At 37.6% G+C, this 18983-nt stretch overlaps 1 protein-coding gene across 1 annotated transcript in view; it reads left to right on the top strand.

Annotated features, from left to right (window-relative positions):
• The window catches only part of unc5a (unc-5 netrin receptor A), an 863267-nt gene that overhangs the window by 75204 nt on the left and 769080 nt on the right, over positions 1–18983 (top strand). The window lies entirely within an intron of this gene.

The raw sequence follows: 18983 nt of genomic DNA, 5'->3' as shown, positions 1-18983 counted from the left end.
CACTTGGATCCCCAGTAAGTCGGGTGTGTGTTGCACTGCTTACCCTATCTGGCTATATTACATTACATTATATTGTATATACACACCCTATTGTTCAAAGGTTTTGATTCACTTGGAAATTTAGATAGAAATTGGTACCTTTCAGTGTCAGTTTCTAAAATAACTGATTCTGCAAAAAAAACAAAAAAAAAAAACAAAACAAAAAACAAAAACAATAGACTGACATTCTTCCTGGTAAAGGTCTTTTCTTGTGGTCATTTTTGAACCCAGAACTGAACTTTAGAAATGCCAGCACCAGGCAACCCAAGTGAATAGCAGGGTTTACTGGTACTAATACAATTGCAGTGGTTTCTATAATAACCAATTAGCATTTATAAATGACTATTTAAGGATGAGCTAAGGGAAAAGGAAAAGCTGCTGAAAATGGGGCTATGCAGTCTTATGTAAATGATAAATCAGTAATTTCAAGCAGTAATAGCCTGTAGAAACACCAGTAATGTCTTGGATGCATCTTAAGTACTGTACATTTAACAACATCTGAAATAATATTAATATTTATCAAAAACATGAAGATTTCTGGGTGATTCCAAATTTATGATTGCTAGTACAGTATATTTACAAGCATTTTGTATGCTAATAGTAATTATGCCTCATGTTTTGCAAGGCCTTTTGTTTTTCTCATGGAATTGATGGCATGGTTACCAAGACAGTAAATATAAGAATGGAGAAATTAATAGACAACTAATGTACTTTACTTATGAGCTGGAGTGATCATTTTAAACTACCAGATAACTAATTGTATAGGAGAAAGTAAAACATGAACAAATAAAGAATACTACCCGGTAGAGGGTGTAAATGAGGAGACACAACCACATTAAAGAGTTGGGGTATCACCTTTGTTAACCCCACATAACTGAAAAAGATGAAAAACAACAAGGAACATAACAAGTTGTGGAGTACATCTTTTCAGACGGGAGCTCAGAATAGAACTGGTGTAAGATGGCTGGTTCTGGCTTATGTGGTGACAAGGGGCAGGCCCAAGAGCTAAAAAATGGAGTGGCTGTCAGTCTTCCACATTGCAAAGAGAGGAAAAGAGAAGGCATTAGTCCATGACGCCAACCCCTGGTTCGGCAGGTAATTACCATCACCAGAGCCCTTAAGATGTCTCCAATACACACATCTATAACAAAAGACATGGCAGTGGTACTGATTTCTTAAGGTACATTGATAATCTGATTAATTTAAATTACACAATGCAGAGTACAGCAATGGACAGAGGAATTATTGTAATAGTTAATTATTATAATGCCTTCAAGCAATAAAGTAATATAAAAGAAATGCACATCTGTAATAGATAATAAATTGAATAGTTATTTTGAACATTGTATGAAATGTTACATTTCAATATTTTTTCTTAAATGACACTATTTTAAAAATGTAACATTGTAATCAGTTGTACAAAATTCAACACCATTTCTATAAAAAAGATATTAATAAAGAATATTTTTAAGCAGTTTATACTGTAATATAGTTGAAGATATATGTTACTCCTTAAGCTTATATTAATTTGCGGTGACCAACATTGACTTCATATGGTGAAGGAATAAACAATACTGTACATTTTTGATTTTTGATATAACTTGCATAAAGCTGATAATTCTTCAGCATATATTTTTCCATGTGATCTGCACTATTCTGCAAGCACTGCAGACTAGCACTATTTGACTATTAAATGCAAAACATCACAATTTCCTCCAATTTTTCCAAGATTAAATGAAATTTTCTGTGAGGCTGGGTTTTTCTTGGCCTCAGGGCAATGAGATCCATCTATATGTGAAAAAAATATTTCCTTAGGTTTTTTACAAATAGCCAGAATTTCTTGTCAATCGGTCAATCAGTTAGTGAGTCAGTCAGAAATATGAAATGTCATATACATATATATATGTAAAATATATAAATATACATATGGAGTTCTGCAAAGCCTCTGACTGACACGTCTTAGGAAAGCTAAATAATAAAACTGCTCTCAGTGTATGGCTGTCTTCCAGTACTTGAGATTTTTCAGAGTGATACTGAGAAATCTGCTCATGATTCATTATTTGAATACTACTACTGGAGTCATTTATGTGTGGGTGTCTGCAAGTGGGGGCCCTGTTGTAAACTGGAATTCCATCCACTTCTGGTCCCTGTGTTGTACTGAGATAGGCTCCAACTGTACAAAACCCTGTAATGGAACACATACATTTAGAAAATGAATGTAAGAATGAAAAATGTCAATTAAACTGCAGATTTATTATTTTAGAAGGTTTCTCAGGTATCACACAGTTGCCAGACTCCAGTCTGACACCAGTTGAGCACAGGAAAGAAACAGGTCCCAGTTAGAACATAAGAAAAGAAGAAAGCCAACATACAAATGGCCATGCTAGTGGAAATGTGCCCCCATAAAGTCATTTATTTACCTAAGGGGTACCAGAGAAGGAGCAGAAGTGATGCCCTCAGATTCGAAGAGATTTCCTCATGATTCTAGATGATTTGGCTATATGAGTGGATGTCTTGGATGCCTGAGTCTCTACTCAGTGAGGGACAGAGACTGCACATGATTAGCCTGAGGCCAAAACAACTTCTGGCAAACTGGCGGCAGCACATAGTCCAAAGTAGAGCAGATGGAACAAACTGCGCATTTATAAGTGAAGAGTGTCAGGACTGGCAGGAGGCCAGTCGTAACCCTGTAGGCTGTTTCATGGAAGCTCATGGAGCGGAGGGACTGTGTTTCACATTTAAAGGAGGTGACTGTGGAGCTGCTGCAGAGGTTTGGCGTTTTAAAAATTAAATAGGTTTCGATGTCCAGGAACACCAGGAGCTACTGGATTTCTTAAATAATCCTGGTTTTAAGAGAGGGATTTATATGAGTGGGTTCATTGAGTCGAAAGCCAGATGAAGAGTTAGGTCAGCTAGAACATGTCAGTGTTTTTAATATAGTGTATTTAAATGCTTAATGCTACCAAAATCAATTAAATGAATTTTCAAGTTTTTAAATATATTTATTACATAACTTAATTCACTAATAAAAACTGCTGCAAATTAAAAGTCCATTCCTCCATTTTCAGTTGCATATCATATGTCATAATTGATTACATTAACATTAGAAAATGATGAATGAATGATTTCTAAAATGGGCAGTTCACTTTCGCAATATTTTCAAAGATATGGTGAAGATCCCAGGGCTTTTGAATGAACTTGCTGTAAATTCTACTCGACTGAAAAGAAATAAATGGGATGTCTGTTGAAAATAGCATACATTGTATACTAAATTTGGGATATCTTGTCATGTAGTCTGCCACACTGGAAAATGCAGATTAGAACATGGTGAGGGGAATTGTCAGAAATTTTACTTTCACTTTGTCCACCTAGCAGTTTGAATTTATACATTTCCATATTCACTTATATAGAATTTGGGAAATGCTTAGGATTAGATGCCGAGTCAATGAGTCTAACATTCCTCCAAGCAGGGAGAGAATGCCTGTGAGGCAACAGTGAGTTTTATTGCTGTTAACAGCTGATTGTCACCCTCTGTCTCTGGATGTCGACTTTTGTTGACATGCACCCTCCACCCCTCCTGTCAACAAAAGTCGACATCCACCCTAAAAGTGTTAAGTCATAACCCACAGTGCCAAACTGGATGCTATATATTTGCAGACAAATCGAGTGTGAGCTCATTCATGCTGGCAAAGGAACACAGGTCAGGGTATTAGAGCACATGGCTCACCTATTCAATCCTAAGAACATATTGTAGTGATCTTGCTTGAGTTCAGAAAGCACAGCTGGCAAAAAAAACTTCCAAGGTTGCCCACTAGAGGGGGTAAACACTGTCAAAATACCCTGATTCGAGCTCTGAAGACCACAAAAAGATGATGCTTGAAAAAGCAAGGTGATACACAGTAAACAAAGTCTCAATACAGAATCCAAAAACCGTAGTTTGAAACAGAGCAGAGATTCAAAATATAACAATAAACACAGTCCCAATCCGAAATCCAAAAGTGAGGTCAAAAACAGAGCAAGGGTTCAAAAAATCAGTAACCGCAGTCCCAAAACGAAATGCAAAGATGATGTTGAAAAACTAAGCACAGGGTCGAAAATCCAGAAAACACAAGCAATAGCAATTGCAATAGAATAGAAACTCATCATAACTCTCCACTCTCTAGCGCGTTCAATGAATCGTGAGAAACTATGGGAGGCCCTCCCTTAAATAGGGTGAAGGGCGATTCCTGGCGGTAATTGGAAGGTGGCTCTGCCCCTTGGTGAGCTGCCCACGAAACACAAGGGTTATAACCCGGGTTACGCCCTTTTACCAACACATACACACATTAAAATGTGCAAAAGAAACATTAATCCAAACAAATGATACAAAATTCAACAAAACAGACAAGAAACACGACTGTGAACACCAGCCAGGGGAAAAATGCTGGCTGAAACATGACACATATCTCTGCATCTCTGCATAAAGGTCTAGTGGAGGCTTCCTAACAGCAGGCTTTCAAGCCAAAGCTTTGCTGAAACAGAATGATGAGTATGGAAATGTGTCATTATCTTCTTTTAGTCATACTTAAATCCTTTCATCTTTCAATTTTCTGAACGTGATTTTTTTATTAAGAAGGAGTGGGCACCTCACACACATTTATTCAGGATGAGACCATAACTTGGAGAAACTTAAGAAAGTACAAACTTAGAGATGAAAATTGAGCACAGTTTCACCATGCCTTCAGGACAAAATTAATGTAATGTTTTTATAATGTCTGGGATCAAATAAACCCTAAAGCTAAAAAATACAATTCATATTGCGTTAAGTTTCTCTGGCTTGAAATTCAGCATACTGCTGCTGCTGCACACTGTTGTGAAATCCACAGTAAATGCATTAAGAGAATGAAACATACAGTGTCTTTATGTACACATAAAGCTCACACTGTTATTCCTTTTATTTTATTTTGTATTACATGAAAAAAAGTTCTCTAAAAGCTTGTTCCACGTTTTAGTTATTAAGGTTACATGAGGACAACATCAAGATCATGTAGCCAGGAGCAGCTAAAGTAGGAGTAGATCATATTTGGTCTAATAATGACTCGTCTCCTAGAGTTGTATAAATCATATATACACCAGTTTACTTCATTTATTGTATGTTTTCAACCAGAAAGCTACAGGAATATTCAAAGTGAACACATTGTGGTACACACCAAGATTCATTTGGCTTGGTGTTGCACAGCATGCAGTAGAAATGAGTTCAATCAATTTTGGATGACAAAGCGTCTAATGGACTAGGAGGATGTATGCTTTGAAATAGTTCAGGAGACTGCCATGTGCACATGTGAAGGACTTATGACAGCTCCTAAGAGGAAATCAGTCTGGGCACACTGTAAATCGAGACATGAATGCCAGCTCCCACACTACCAACAAGCCGAGCCAGTATATCAGACTTTAGCTTTCATGTCAAATAACATAACTGGCATATTTTACTTCCGCAGTCTTCAGGGTTATTAACTGCAAGCTGGATTAGAAATGGATGGATTGCAAGTATCAGAAGGAAATGGCAGAACAAAGTAATACAAGGAGTGCATCACTTGCAATGTGCGTCCCAATCATAATTACTGAATGTACTGCTGTGCGTATTCAGGCTCTGTGTAAACATTGTAATGTGCTCTGCAAAGCTAATTCTTTTTTTTTCTTCAGATCAAGTTGTTTTTTTTTTTCAATATTCTACCTATAAACATGCTTGCTATAAGGCTCACAGAGCTGTTTCTGAAAATTAAACACAACAGTGTGTCTTGCTTGTGTAATCATTCCTCTGTTCTTGTTTTGATGCTCTTGATCAATGTGTTGCAGAACTTTAGCATCCTATGCCATGTGAGCAGAGGTTTTGTCATAAAATAGAAGAGGGCTGGAGGCTACATTTTATGACTGACTGCCAATCAGTTTAATATTGACCAGTTATGAGGGGCTTGAGAGGCATGTGATCAATCTGGAATATACCCTGAACATCATAAAAAAATTGAGAGCATTGCCTTGAGTGCTGGAGAATCAACACAATACCATTGGTTCAATGTTGGTTTAGACATAATGATGTCTCCAGATTCCATGCCTATTTATGAAACACTTATAAGATTTTTCCCAGTCAGAATTCATCCAGTTTCTCCTTGGAACATTGGATATAGTGACGCTTCATTTCTGCAATCAACATTTTGGGCACCAATTGCATACAGACCTTTCTGTTGTTGCACTTTTCATGAAGTACGGTTTAACTCGCCCATAACTAATCCCAATAAAGTCTGCTATCTCATGCATTGTCACCCTTTGACTCTACATTAATATTTATTCCATTCCACATCGGTGTTGACAGCCAGACAAACGTTTGGGTCATCATTCAAAAGAAGTCAACTGTCCAATCTCTTGAATGTGGCATATGCAGCAGGCTTTGACCAAGAGAGAAAAAGTATCTGCGGACTTGTTGCTCTCTAGCATCGGAACATTTACGATAGTCCAATACTTTATTTTGCTGTTGTTATTGTCAGTTTTGACTTAGTTCTAAAATTAGAAACATACACTGTAAACCAGAAATGCTAAAATGTTTCTGTTTCAATATATTAGTACCCTGGAGTGAATCCTTGGCCAAATCAGCACTATAGAATATTCCTTTCAGGATGAGACTTCAAACTTTGTGATCACCACTTGCATATTATTGTATGTATACGTAGTATAACATATTTGTGTCATTTTTCAGGTTGCTTTGTGTTTTTATTAAATAATATATGTGGTTTTTTTCCTGTGTTTCTAAATAGTTTACACATTTACACAATTGTGTAAATATAAAATTTTGCCAAATAAAAAACAATAATTAGATTGAACTGAAATTATTCAAAGTATTTAGCACCTGCTAACAGATGTGGCTGGGTACAGAAATGACAGCTCCACACAGTAAGAAAATTTGGGGCACCAGCCGGTCATCCCGTTTATTATTCACAGACACAAAAAAACAAATGAAAAGGTTATGCTGTTTGGTGTGTATTCTTCCCGATATGTGGGTTTCCAGTTAAATAAATGAGGCTGATTAACTAAGGTCACCGTCGTAGTAGAGCTCCATCTGGCGGATTGCGCATGCCAGTAATGACACCCCCTTCCAGGAGTCTTGGGTTGTTATAAAGGCTGAACCAGAAGGGGTGAGGTCAGTTGCCCTCACTGGGCCGCTTCTCGGCACTATGAGGAAGGAGGGAGATGACAGTGTTAGCAATATCACCCCCTCTCAATGCAGCGGGTTATTCCATATCTCAACAATGACTGTTAGGAAGTTCTCTGACACACATACGTGATACAGAATATTATTGCTGTGTACTCATGTCAATTCTCAGTTCTGGACTGTGGTATCTACCAGTGACCTACCACTAGCCTGTGACATCTTGATTACAACAGCCCCCAGCAGCAGCCTCTCTACAGTGAAAACTAAAGGAAAACTCCTGGCCTCAACCATGAACATTCTACAGTTCTTCTAAACACTGCAAGCAGAAGGCTTCCTGGTGATGTCAGCTGATCTCGCCACTACAAGTGTGGAAATCAACACAAGATAATCCTATTGGTTTTTTTTATTTACAAATCGAAACACAAAAAAGCCACAATCCCACCAAAAATAACAAATACAATCTAGAGAAAATCTCTCCAATTCAGCACTCAACCTTCACCCAAACCCAGTGAGAAATACAATAAAAGAACTCCAACTAGAGTAGTTCTTCACACTGTATAAAAAAAAATCAAAATGAGTTAAATGAGTGCAAGGCTAGTGTGATTACGTTAGAATTGCATCTATGAATTTTTGCTAAATGCAGAAAATATTCGGAACAGATCCTTTCAAAAAACGTTTGCTGCAAGTAGTTTAACATAGGATATCACAAGAGATTTTTCATAATGCAATGTTATCAGTTTGGGATTGCTCCAAGTGTTGCTTATAAAGCATTAGCCATGACATTAGAGAGATATAAAAAAGCTTTGGCTTTCTAAGCAATGGGCAATTTTTAGTTGAACTATTATTACTTACTAGCTGTGTTACCCATTTTAGACGGGGTGATCGCCTAAGTCAGGGGTGTCGAACTCCAGGCCTGGAGGGCAGTGGCTGCAGATTTTCATTCTAACCCTTTTCTGAACCAGTGACCAGTTTTCACTGCTAATTAGCTTCTTTTCCTTTCATTTTAAAAGAATTCAGTCCTCTGAATTGATTCCTTTTCTTCATTAAATGACAGCCAAACAGAAATGAGATGTGAAATGAGCCAACAGATGACCAGCTAAACTGAGATTTCAAACGCCAACCAATTTTAGTCCAACCAATCTCTTAATGAGAAGCCCATTCTTGCTGTTAATTAAACCTGTTATGCTTGTCACAGCAGATATTTCCAAAACTGTTGATTTTTTTGTTTTTTCTAAGTATACTGTCAAAATGTTTTGCTGACCTGAGAGATCAACCTTACCTGAGACCTTCAACTTTATTATTTATTAATCAGATATTGCTTGATGGACACAGATAAACTGATCATGCGGCGGCTTGTTTTGTGTCCCATTATTGTTTGGCTGCTAATTAAGGAAAGAGAGACAACTAAGGGGCCTGAGTCAAGTTAATTAAAGCTTAAGGCAAAAGAAGTTAATTAGCAGCACTAATGGTCACTGGTCACTAATAAAGAAGATGGTTAGAATGAAAACCTGAAGCCACTGTGGCCCTCCAGGACTAGAGCTCGACACCCGTGGTCTAAGTGATCAACGTAGACTTCAGCGTTAGCGTTAGCAGTGCACCGTGCAATGCCACTTGGTATGGAGTTTGCAAAAAAAGCATTAATGTTTGTGATATGCCATCTGTTGGAGTGACAGAGACATAGCAGTCTGGTGTAGTGTACTATCACATGGCAGGCAATGGAGCGTATTGGTTAAGGCGTTAGACTTCAGACCCTGAGGTTGTGGGTTTAAATCCTGCTACTGACACTGTGTGACCCTGAGCAAGTCACTTGACCTGCCTGTGCTCCAATTGGGAAACCAAAAAAATGTAAATAATTGTGTCATAAATGTTTTAAGTCCCTGTGAATAAAGGTGTTAGCCAAATAAGTAAATGTAATGTAAACATAGCAACTGGCCACAAACACATGCAGTACCCTTTTATTAAGGAGAGTTTTTGGCTAACAACTTTATCCAAGGCAACTTATAACATCTGAGAGATGCAATTGGTTACATTTCTTTTGGTTTTTCCAGCTGCAGCCCAAGCAGGTGAATTGAGCTCCCCATAGAGGATTTGAGTCCACACCTTAAGGGATGGCAGTCCAAAACCTTAACCACTACACTACACTACACTACACTTCCTACACATGAAGAATATTGAATTAGAATGTATTTTGTGAAAGGCTGCATTTCATTCATGTTTTAAATTTTACTTATAAGAACTCCTTTCCCATCATTCAAGTAGTCACAGTTTAAAAGGAATAGGATCCAGGGACATTCAGCACCAACTAAATAAACAGAATATATTCATAATTATGTTTTGCCTAATTTAGTGGGAAAATTGTAAATGAATACATTTCATTAAATTTACAGCAAGATTTTTGTACAAAATATCTACCGTAAATGAAAGCTGTGGTCGACTGACATCCATTTCAGGACTGCTTCCTAGATTTCTCCTGATGTTTCCAGAAAATGGATAGGTGTATCAAAAGACTCTAAAAACACATTCTCCTGGCTTTCCAAATAATCCTTGACATCTCAAAGTCTCTAGGGAATAAGCGCCATCCCAAACTGACAAAGAGAATATCATTTCGGAAAAAACCCAGATCTGTTTGGAGGTTATATCTAATCAGGTAACTAATAAATATTTAGGGGACTACATCATTATATAGCAGATAGAAAAACAGCTGAAGGCTGGCTTCTTTATTCATATGCTTTTCACACTTGGCTTGAGTTAGTTTTACTGCCTCACTGAACAGTGGTCTCACATTAGTCCCTGCTTCTCACTGTTACAAGAATGCAAGGACACGAGGGAATGACAGGGAGTTTTAGCCAAGGTAAACTTGATGTGAACCATTTGGACTTGAATGTATGGCCTCCAGAAATTGGTCTCTACAACCACTGTATTGCTGGACAAGGTAACAATTTTATTTTGGTATTTTCTCAGGTATTTTGTTTTTAATCTTTCATAAGAAAGTATTTATAGATTGATGAATCGATCATGACATTCCCTGTTAGATAAACTGTCCTACAGTGGAAGCAATGTTAGACCCTCCACTACTGGGTGTGAACTTTTATAGTTGTCCTTACGTGATTGGTCAATGTGAGCAGCTTTCTGTTAGAGATATGGTTTCCAATGAAAACAGACTCTGTCCTGTTAAAATGAGAGTAGTCTTCTGGAACAAATTCAGATGGACAAGACACAATGTAAAGGTGTTCCTCATATTTCCCACAAGTGTCCCTTCAGATGTTGACATTTTCAGAATATTTTGTAACACATCCCATTATCATTTATTTTTCAGAATTAAAAGGGATATGGAATATCAGAAAATATGTAATATCAAACAATGTGAATGCAACGTAAGCAGCTTAATTGATCGATGTCTGGCACTATAACACTAAAATATGGTACTGCTTAATTAAACGATTCTTCATGTTTATTTGCCCCATGTTCTCTTCTGTTTCAAGTTAATGAGCTGTTTCAAATAATCAATAGCAGCATTAATTAAAAGAACAATAAAAACCTTTCAGATGCTTTGCTTCAGAGTAATCAAATCAGTCAACAGAGTCAGTGTCTTCTGTTAATGCCATTGTTGTACAATACGTATAAAGCACTCAACAGCCACTTAGGTACAGTCGTGGCCAAAAGTTTTGAGAATGACACAAGTATTGTTTTCAAAAAGTTTGCTGCTTCATTGTTTTTAGATTTTTTTTCAGATGTTTCTATGGTATACTGAAGTATAATTACAAGCATTTCATAAGTTTCAAAGGCTTTTATTGACAATTACATTAAGTTTATGCAAAGAGTCAATATTTGCAATGTTGGCCGTTCTTTTACAAGACCTCTGCAACTCGCCCTGGCATGCTGTCAATCAACTTCTGGGCCAAATCCTGACTGATGGCAGCCCATTTTTGCATAATCAATGCTTGGAGTTTGTCAGAATTTGTGGGTTTTTGTTTGTCCACCCGCCTCTTGAGGTTTGACCACAAGTTCTCATTGGGATTAAGGTCTGGGGAGTTTCCTGCCCATGGACCCAAAATTTCAATGTTTTGTTCCCCGAGCCTCTTAGTTATCACTTTTGACTTATGGCATTGTGCTCCATCATACTGGAAAAGGCATTGTTCATCACCAAACTGTTCTTGGAAGGTTGGGAGAAGTTGCCCAACACCAATTAACACCAAGCCACGTGGAAATTGACACATGTTTAATAAAGCTCTTTACCTATACTTTATCACTTCTACTTTCACATTCAAATTAAAAGCTTTTCAGTTTTTCAATGGGCTTTTAAAAGTAGCTCATGATCTGTTTTGGAGCCATGATGACCAGGATAATTTGAGAAGATACGTGAGCAGCACACATGTGACAAGATGAGTAAACCACAGTATGTGAACACCTTGCTACAGTCTGCTTGATCAGTCCCAGCCTGTTCAGCAGGCTGCCGTGAGTACAGCGTCATGAAGATGTGGAAATGACTGAGACTGGAACTGCGCTTCACAAATTTCCAGCTCTGCCCCATTCACCACACAGCAGTCAAGACAGTGTTGGAAATGGTGAAGTGTACTTGGAACGATTGCACAGATGATCGAGTGTTGTGCACATTTGAAAATTGTCCCAGATGTGAATTTTCCTCAAGCAGTGGTGGACCAAATTTTAGATAACTGAATAAAACGATGTGCATTTTTGTGTAGCTCTTTTGTTTTCAGGTTTATTATTGCAGTAACAAATACATCCATGAAAATACAGTATATAGGTATAAAAGCACCAGTTGAGTGTGAAAATGGAGTTAAATAAAAATAAAAGTAGATAGAAAATTGTATATTCAAGTAAAGTAGAAGGATTCTCAAAATATACTCAAAATATTTCTACCCTGTCACTCTATAGCACTCATTAGTGCGCATACTTTGATGCATTTAGAAGGTGTCACGTGCCATGTGAGTGGCTGTCATCTAAAATCAAATCAGGGTCTTTGAATCTCAGACCACCAGTAATAACAAATACACTGCTGAGCCCAGGCAGAGCTGTAGAAATGCACCACAACTAATATGATCACTCATGAATAGACCTCTTGGCATGAGTCGGCTAGACTACTTGCCTCTGCCCACTGACATAAGTCATCACCTAAAACATTGTTATTTCAAAAACAATCTACTTGTGAGCTATAGGAGCAATTAATGCCAGTGCCTTCACTCAATGCCTTATTCTTCTCCTTGTCATACAGAGGAAATTACCCCTGTTCCCACCTTGCTTTGTTATCTAGGCTGAGCTTTTTGCTGGCGCCATAGCCTCTATTTAACATCTGCATTTTTTTCAACCTTATCTTCTGCGTGTTTTCAGCAATGCTGCCTGAAGACGCCCAGAGAGCTGTTAACACACTGAAGTAAAGCTCTCTTCGGCTCAGTTTATAAAGTTGTGGTCAACCACAATACCCAGGGGTGCTCTGTCAAGCTAATCTAGAGGGAGCCAAGTAGAATTGTTAATTGGCACTTAAAGATAGATAATAATCCTGTGTGCACTGCTGAGTGGATGGCCATCTACATCAAAATTAAACGTTTGCATATACTGTATGTACTGTATTTAAAGAAATGAATCAGGGTAGTTTTGGATATGTACTTATACAGCACAGATGTACATATGCATATACAGTAGGTTTAAATATACACAGTATGTAAAGTACATTTACATATATAATATACTATTTTACTATAGTAAAGATTGTTCAAAAATACACATTTCATACAGACAACAATATGGCTTTGAATCTAACTTGGGTCCTAGAAGCTATGAGACAACAATGTGTGATGCCCAGGTTGCCTGCAGCTAGCATACTCTTCATTTCAGATGGGCATTGGGATCCACATTCAGACCACAGAGTAAGCACCAGCTACTGGCCACACCAACCCTATTTCCAGCATCAATTCAAGCTTTTCCCAGTTGGTCTTCCATCCAAGTGTTGACCGAGCCAGCATGCTTAGCTTCGGGCAGATGACCTGCTCTGAAGTTCATTTGGCATGGCTGCTGGTGGTACATGTATGTGACTGACAGTTGCCTCTCATTGTGGTTGTTATTGTCATCAGTGAGTGCTGTAGTTATCCTGATGAAGTTGTTTAAACTGATCAAGTCAGTTAACAGAATTGGAGTCTTTTATTCCTGTATATACTTTGATGTATTGAGGAGGTTCAATATATACATGTTTCCTTTGTCCAAACTGGAGTGACATGCTACACGATGAAGCTGTAATTTAAACCCGAATTGGGGCTGTCCTACATATATTGTGCTCTATAATAAAGGTCATTACTTCCCATTTATTTACTTGGAAGGTGCTTATAACCCTCCACTGGGCCCTAATTCATGAGTCCTTAAATAATATTGCACAGTTATGATAATGAATCTCATGAAATAGGGGCGCCCTCTTCCACTTTTTGGGTTTGCTATGGTAGGAGCGCAATGCAGTTTACTGTTGGAGTCACTAATAAAAAATATAATAACAAAGCATGTATTTTGAGAGATTTATAACAAAACAAAACTCAGTTGGAAGAAATTTACCCCAAGTGTCTGATTTCAAATTGAAAACAACACCACCTGAACTTCAGATATTTGCTACTTGGAAACGGGAAGTGGTCATAAAATGTATTGGTTCTGAACATTATTACTCCTTTTATAGCTTTGTGCGGAAATGTTGGAACATCTTTCCTCATGACCAAAGCTATTTTTATGATCATTTCTCAAAGGTACTGTATGCCAAGAAACATTCGCCATTTCAGAGAAGGGTTTTTTTTTTCAAATTGAAGGTTTGTTGATGCTCACAATTTTTATATGGAATAACAATCCAAGTGATTCCAGCATTGAGCCTACTCTGAAGTACCTTCATTTTCTGATTTCATGACAGTTTTCTGCAATTTCTCTTAAAGGTGTGGCAAAATCAGAGCACTTTGTCAATGTCTGATAAAGTTAAATTGCAACAAAAAAATTGTAGAGTGCCAAAAAAATTCAATTCCAAATAGTTAGAATGACAGGCAGAAGAGAATGCAAGTTGGCATTAGCTGTACATTTAAAGACAAGATGGAGCAGGGTGATGAGCTGTTGCCTCCCAATTCTAGGGACAGGAGTTCCATTTCTATCCACTGCTTGTTTCTGCAGGTGTTTTCAAGGTATTATGGCATCTTCCCAGAATAGATGTGCTTATTAGATTAATTTATGTCTATAAATGAGTGTTCAGATGTGCACTAGAATGGGCAGCTTAAATCTTGCCATGGACCGGGTGCTGCCGGTATAGACACTGGATTCAAAGGACCCTAAGGTAGAATAAACATTTTCATAAAGTGCTTACATACACTCCCTTGAAGGTTTTCAGAATCTGTTATTATAGAACATTGAATCACAGTGAATTTTATTTTGCTTTTATGACACTGATCAACAAAGACACTTTTTGTAATTCACTTTTACACTGTATAGTCTTTTTCTCTTGATCAGTATCAAAAAAGTCAAATGGAATCCACTGTGATTCAATGTTGTATAACAATAGAATGTGAAAACTTCCAAAAGTGTGAATTCTCTTTACAGTATGGAAGGCAAATAAGGAAGCAGAGAACCAAAGAGAAGTTGAGGTGCTAACCAGGTCATCCTGTTAACTGCCAATGTCCATAAAAGTGAAAACAAATGAGCAGATGGTTTTGCAACAGAAAATAGGCACAAAATTTCCCAGTTAAGCCTAAACAGCTTCTCTAAACTGTCAAATCTATTGAGCAGTTCTCAATCTGGGAGCTTTCCCATGTGGGATGTAGTTCCCCCAACTGAGACACCTTCTTCTGAAAACCCTCAGATTTATACCATCCTAACTTGAAGGGGCGTGCCTTAATTGACTGGGGGCGTGACTGGGGTGCCCTCCTTGGGAATCTTCTCAGAGCTAAGGATGAGAAAAGAGATTATATGGTTAGCGTTGGCAGCCCCTCTTGTCCTAGCAGGTTATTGCATACCTGTTCTGAGCCTGGAAGGTGATCCTCAGGCGCCCAATTTGACAACAGGCACTTTATGAATAAACAGGGAATCGGTTGGAAACGTTCATAATAGTGAGTTTGTAGTTTATGTGTGTCATTACAATTGTACAGAGTTGCATAATGCCCAATATTAATTTGTTACATAAAGACCATTCATAGTATTTGTGTGCTTATATATTTATATGTACAGCAACTTTCATATCTATCTATCTATCTATCTATCTATCTATCTATCTATCTATCTATCTATCTATCTATCTATCTATCTATCTATCTATCTATCTATCTATCTGCTGTAGAGTACTTTGCATATCTATCCCTCTTGATAGATGGGGATGTCATTTCTTTTAAATACACTTAAGTCCCTCTGACCTTCCTAGTGTTGTTTCAGTCTTTTCCAGATAGCACAGCTTTAATTCTTTAAGTATCCCTGAACAGGTCCATTCTAATATTTCATTAGCTTAGCTAGATGAAGATAAAATCTCTGCTGTAATTATCTCTCTTGCTCATTTTAAAGGTTTGCAATGAAAGACTAGCTCGGTTTGTTCCATCACCCGGTACCCACAGCGCTTGAAAACCACTTTCTATAATTAAACCTCACTGGAAGCATAACCTTTGACCCCCTTGAGGCATGCTTGAGTGATTGGCTGATAAATTTTTCCTTAATTCCCATAACATCTCTGACTATATGGGCACTCGTGGGCTCTGGCTGTCAGCTTATCCGTCAATCTTTAATTTAAAAATGTGCTGGTGATTACTGCTGTATTTAAAGCCTGAGATCCATTGATAGGGAGGTCAAGTACTGTCTGGAACCTTGAGTCAATATTTTTGAACATAAAGGCTTTTGTGTGTTTTCTTCTATCGATTGCTTTTGAAATGTTTTATTTTCTCTCGGCTCCCATTTCTCTCTGTCTGTGTAACTGTCAACTGTGAGAAACTAAGATGAACGCCCCTCTGGTAGTTGCCCAATAAAAGCCATTATTTTACACAACTCATCCGAGGAAGCAACAGCCCGCCGGTCAGCTATCTTTGGGTAGTTAGAACAAGAGGGGGCAGATAGCACAGTCACCCACAACATAAGCAGCAGAAGACAAATTGATGTGTGCTGGCAGAATTCTGAGGAGCATCTTGTTTTTGAAAAGCTGATGCTGGGCCAAGTGCATTAACTGCTTAGCCTCTTGTGTTTTAGAGTCAGGCTTGGATTATGTTTTGCAGAAATTACTTCTCCATTTATGTGTACTGTATGACAAGGAAGGCTGGAATTGAACGTACAGATCATTCAGATCATCTCCAAACAAAAAATTATAAAAAGTAAATCATGTCATTAAAGCTCCATACTTATTAAGAAAGGTGCTATACAAAATAAACATCTTTCATGTTTCTCAGAAAACTATAAGGAGTAGTTTAGTCACCTGTATTGTACATTTGTGAGCAAATTCTCAAAAACTAACATTAAAAGAAATTATTGTCTACCATAGCTTAATGAACGCTATAAAAATAGAAAATTTAAATATTGCTAGCAGTCAAGGGGCAATGGAGGGAAGCACAGTGTATTGTTTCTGTCCCTCAGCCCACTAGCGACTGGCAGCAATACTTGGCAGCTGTAGTCCAGTGTCCTGCAAAGTAGTCTGGGAAGTGTAGTGTTAAAATGTTAAATTATTGTAACTGAGAGTATACAGGTTAATATATTTTTAAATAACTGTCGAACAATATCATAATTTATAAACAAGCAGAAAAGATAACATGCAATTTTAAAATGCAGGCAAGTTGTATGCTCCAGTTATTGTTCGGGGACATTTACAACTTACTAGATTAGATACGAAATTTTCTTAAGTGCTTGCCTCTGATCATTTGTTATGATGTGGGGGAGAGTTGACCAGTGTGGGCCAGGTGTACAGGAAGACTTTACATTCTAAGAGCTATCCCCCAAGGAAGGGTGAAATAAACATATGATTCTAAGAGTGAAGCAGGTTTCAGAAGGCAGTTTACAATTTAATTACCTGTATATCCTTTTTTTTGTTTGTCTGAAGCTACATTTATGGATCCTTTGAAATTGTATAAAACACAGGTGACTTGGACATGAACAGGCCACAATTGGACTGGAATCGGGACTGAGTCTGCTTAACCAAGAGATGTGCCTAGGACACCAGATTAGATTTAAATTGATGCCTGAGAAAAAAATTAAAGCATGTCTGTTTCATTCATATAGAGGGCCATGCTCTCTCTGCTATTTTCCATCCGGAGAATGGACAATTTCTGCTGCTTTACACAGACAGCAGTATAGATCAAGAGCCTAGGTGGACCACATCAGACCAGAAACTAATAGACAATATGGCAGAGAACCACCTGGTTGCCTATTTACAATTTGTATTATTTTAACCAACACTTACATTATTCTTAGCATATTACCCATAATACATGATAAATAAATGTGTAACTGTCTCTCCTTCTTGTTTTGGTACTCTATATAATTGCCTTGGGTTACAGATTTTAAACTTCAGTGACCAGACTGTTAAGAATAAACTTACAAAGGATATGGATAGGATTTGGGACATTCTTTTAAGATCTACGTGGTAAAGAGTATAAAGTGCAGAATAGGAACACCTGAGGACCATAGCATGACAAAACAGTTATATTTATGAAAACATGTTGAAAATAAATCAAGGGATGCTACTCTCACACTTTATAACACACTAGTGAGATCGCATGAGGAGTTCTGTGTGCAACTTTGGTCATCACTCTACAAAACTGGCATAGCAGCACTTGATGTTATGCAGAGAAGAACACCCAAGCCAATCCCAGGACGTAAGGTCATGTCCTATTTTGATAGGCTTAGAGAATCAAATCTTGTTAGTCTCAAACCGATGAGACCCTGTGAGGACCTAATCCAGGTTTTCAAAATTCTCAAAGGTAGATCCAGTCAAATTCCTTCAATTAAACAGCAATTTGTGGATGTGAGGACACTTAAGAATGCAGCTAGGAAGCACTTATTTACAAAAAGAGTTTTTGAAATCTGGAACACACTACTAAGGTATGTAGTTGAAGAAGAAACCTTGACAACCTTTGAGGAGTATCTGGATGAGATATTATAATAGCTACTAAGTAAAAAAAATGAGCATGATGGACTAAATGGTCTCATCTTGTTTATCAAATTTCTAACATTTTTATCTTCTTTTCTAGTTTTCTCTTACGACAAGTATGATAAAGGGAGGAATGTGACCCAGAAACAGGTCCAGAAAAAATAGGAATGGTACTGAAAGCACTTCCAGGTCTAGGAATATAAGGGTTTCCATAGATTCAGTCTAGGAGAGATTAAAGTTGAAGTGGAGCAGAGGCAAGGGCTCGCTTGCAGAAGGAGAAGAATAACTAGAAGGCCAAGGCCAAAACATTGACAGAGGGGATGGTCAGAGGTAATAACAAGTGCTTGTTAGTGTTCTTATTTTAGAGAGGTCGCCTAGCCACATATAGAAAGCCAGTAAGGGCATCGCCTCTGTATATTCCGACTACCTTTATAATTTTGTATTATTATATTCAAAGATTTAGATCTTCCATTCAACAAATGTGAATATATTTGATTTTGTAACATTAACATTTTTTGGTTGAACTCTTGTAGTGTATTCTGGGCATGGAACTACTCAGGAGTATTCCTCGTGGGCCACATTATAACAAGGAATTCACATTCTTATACAGAAAAGGCAAAATAAGAACAAATTAGTTTCTGAATGTGTCAAGAACAGAGGTGGACCTTCAGT

This window comes from Polypterus senegalus, chromosome 13, assembly GCF_016835505.1.
Source record: "Polypterus senegalus isolate Bchr_013 chromosome 13, ASM1683550v1, whole genome shotgun sequence".
Classification (NCBI taxonomy): domain Eukaryota; kingdom Metazoa; phylum Chordata; class Cladistia; order Polypteriformes; family Polypteridae; genus Polypterus; species Polypterus senegalus.
Note: the sequence above shows the minus strand (reverse complement) of the source record. Positions and strands in the feature narration are given on the sequence as shown.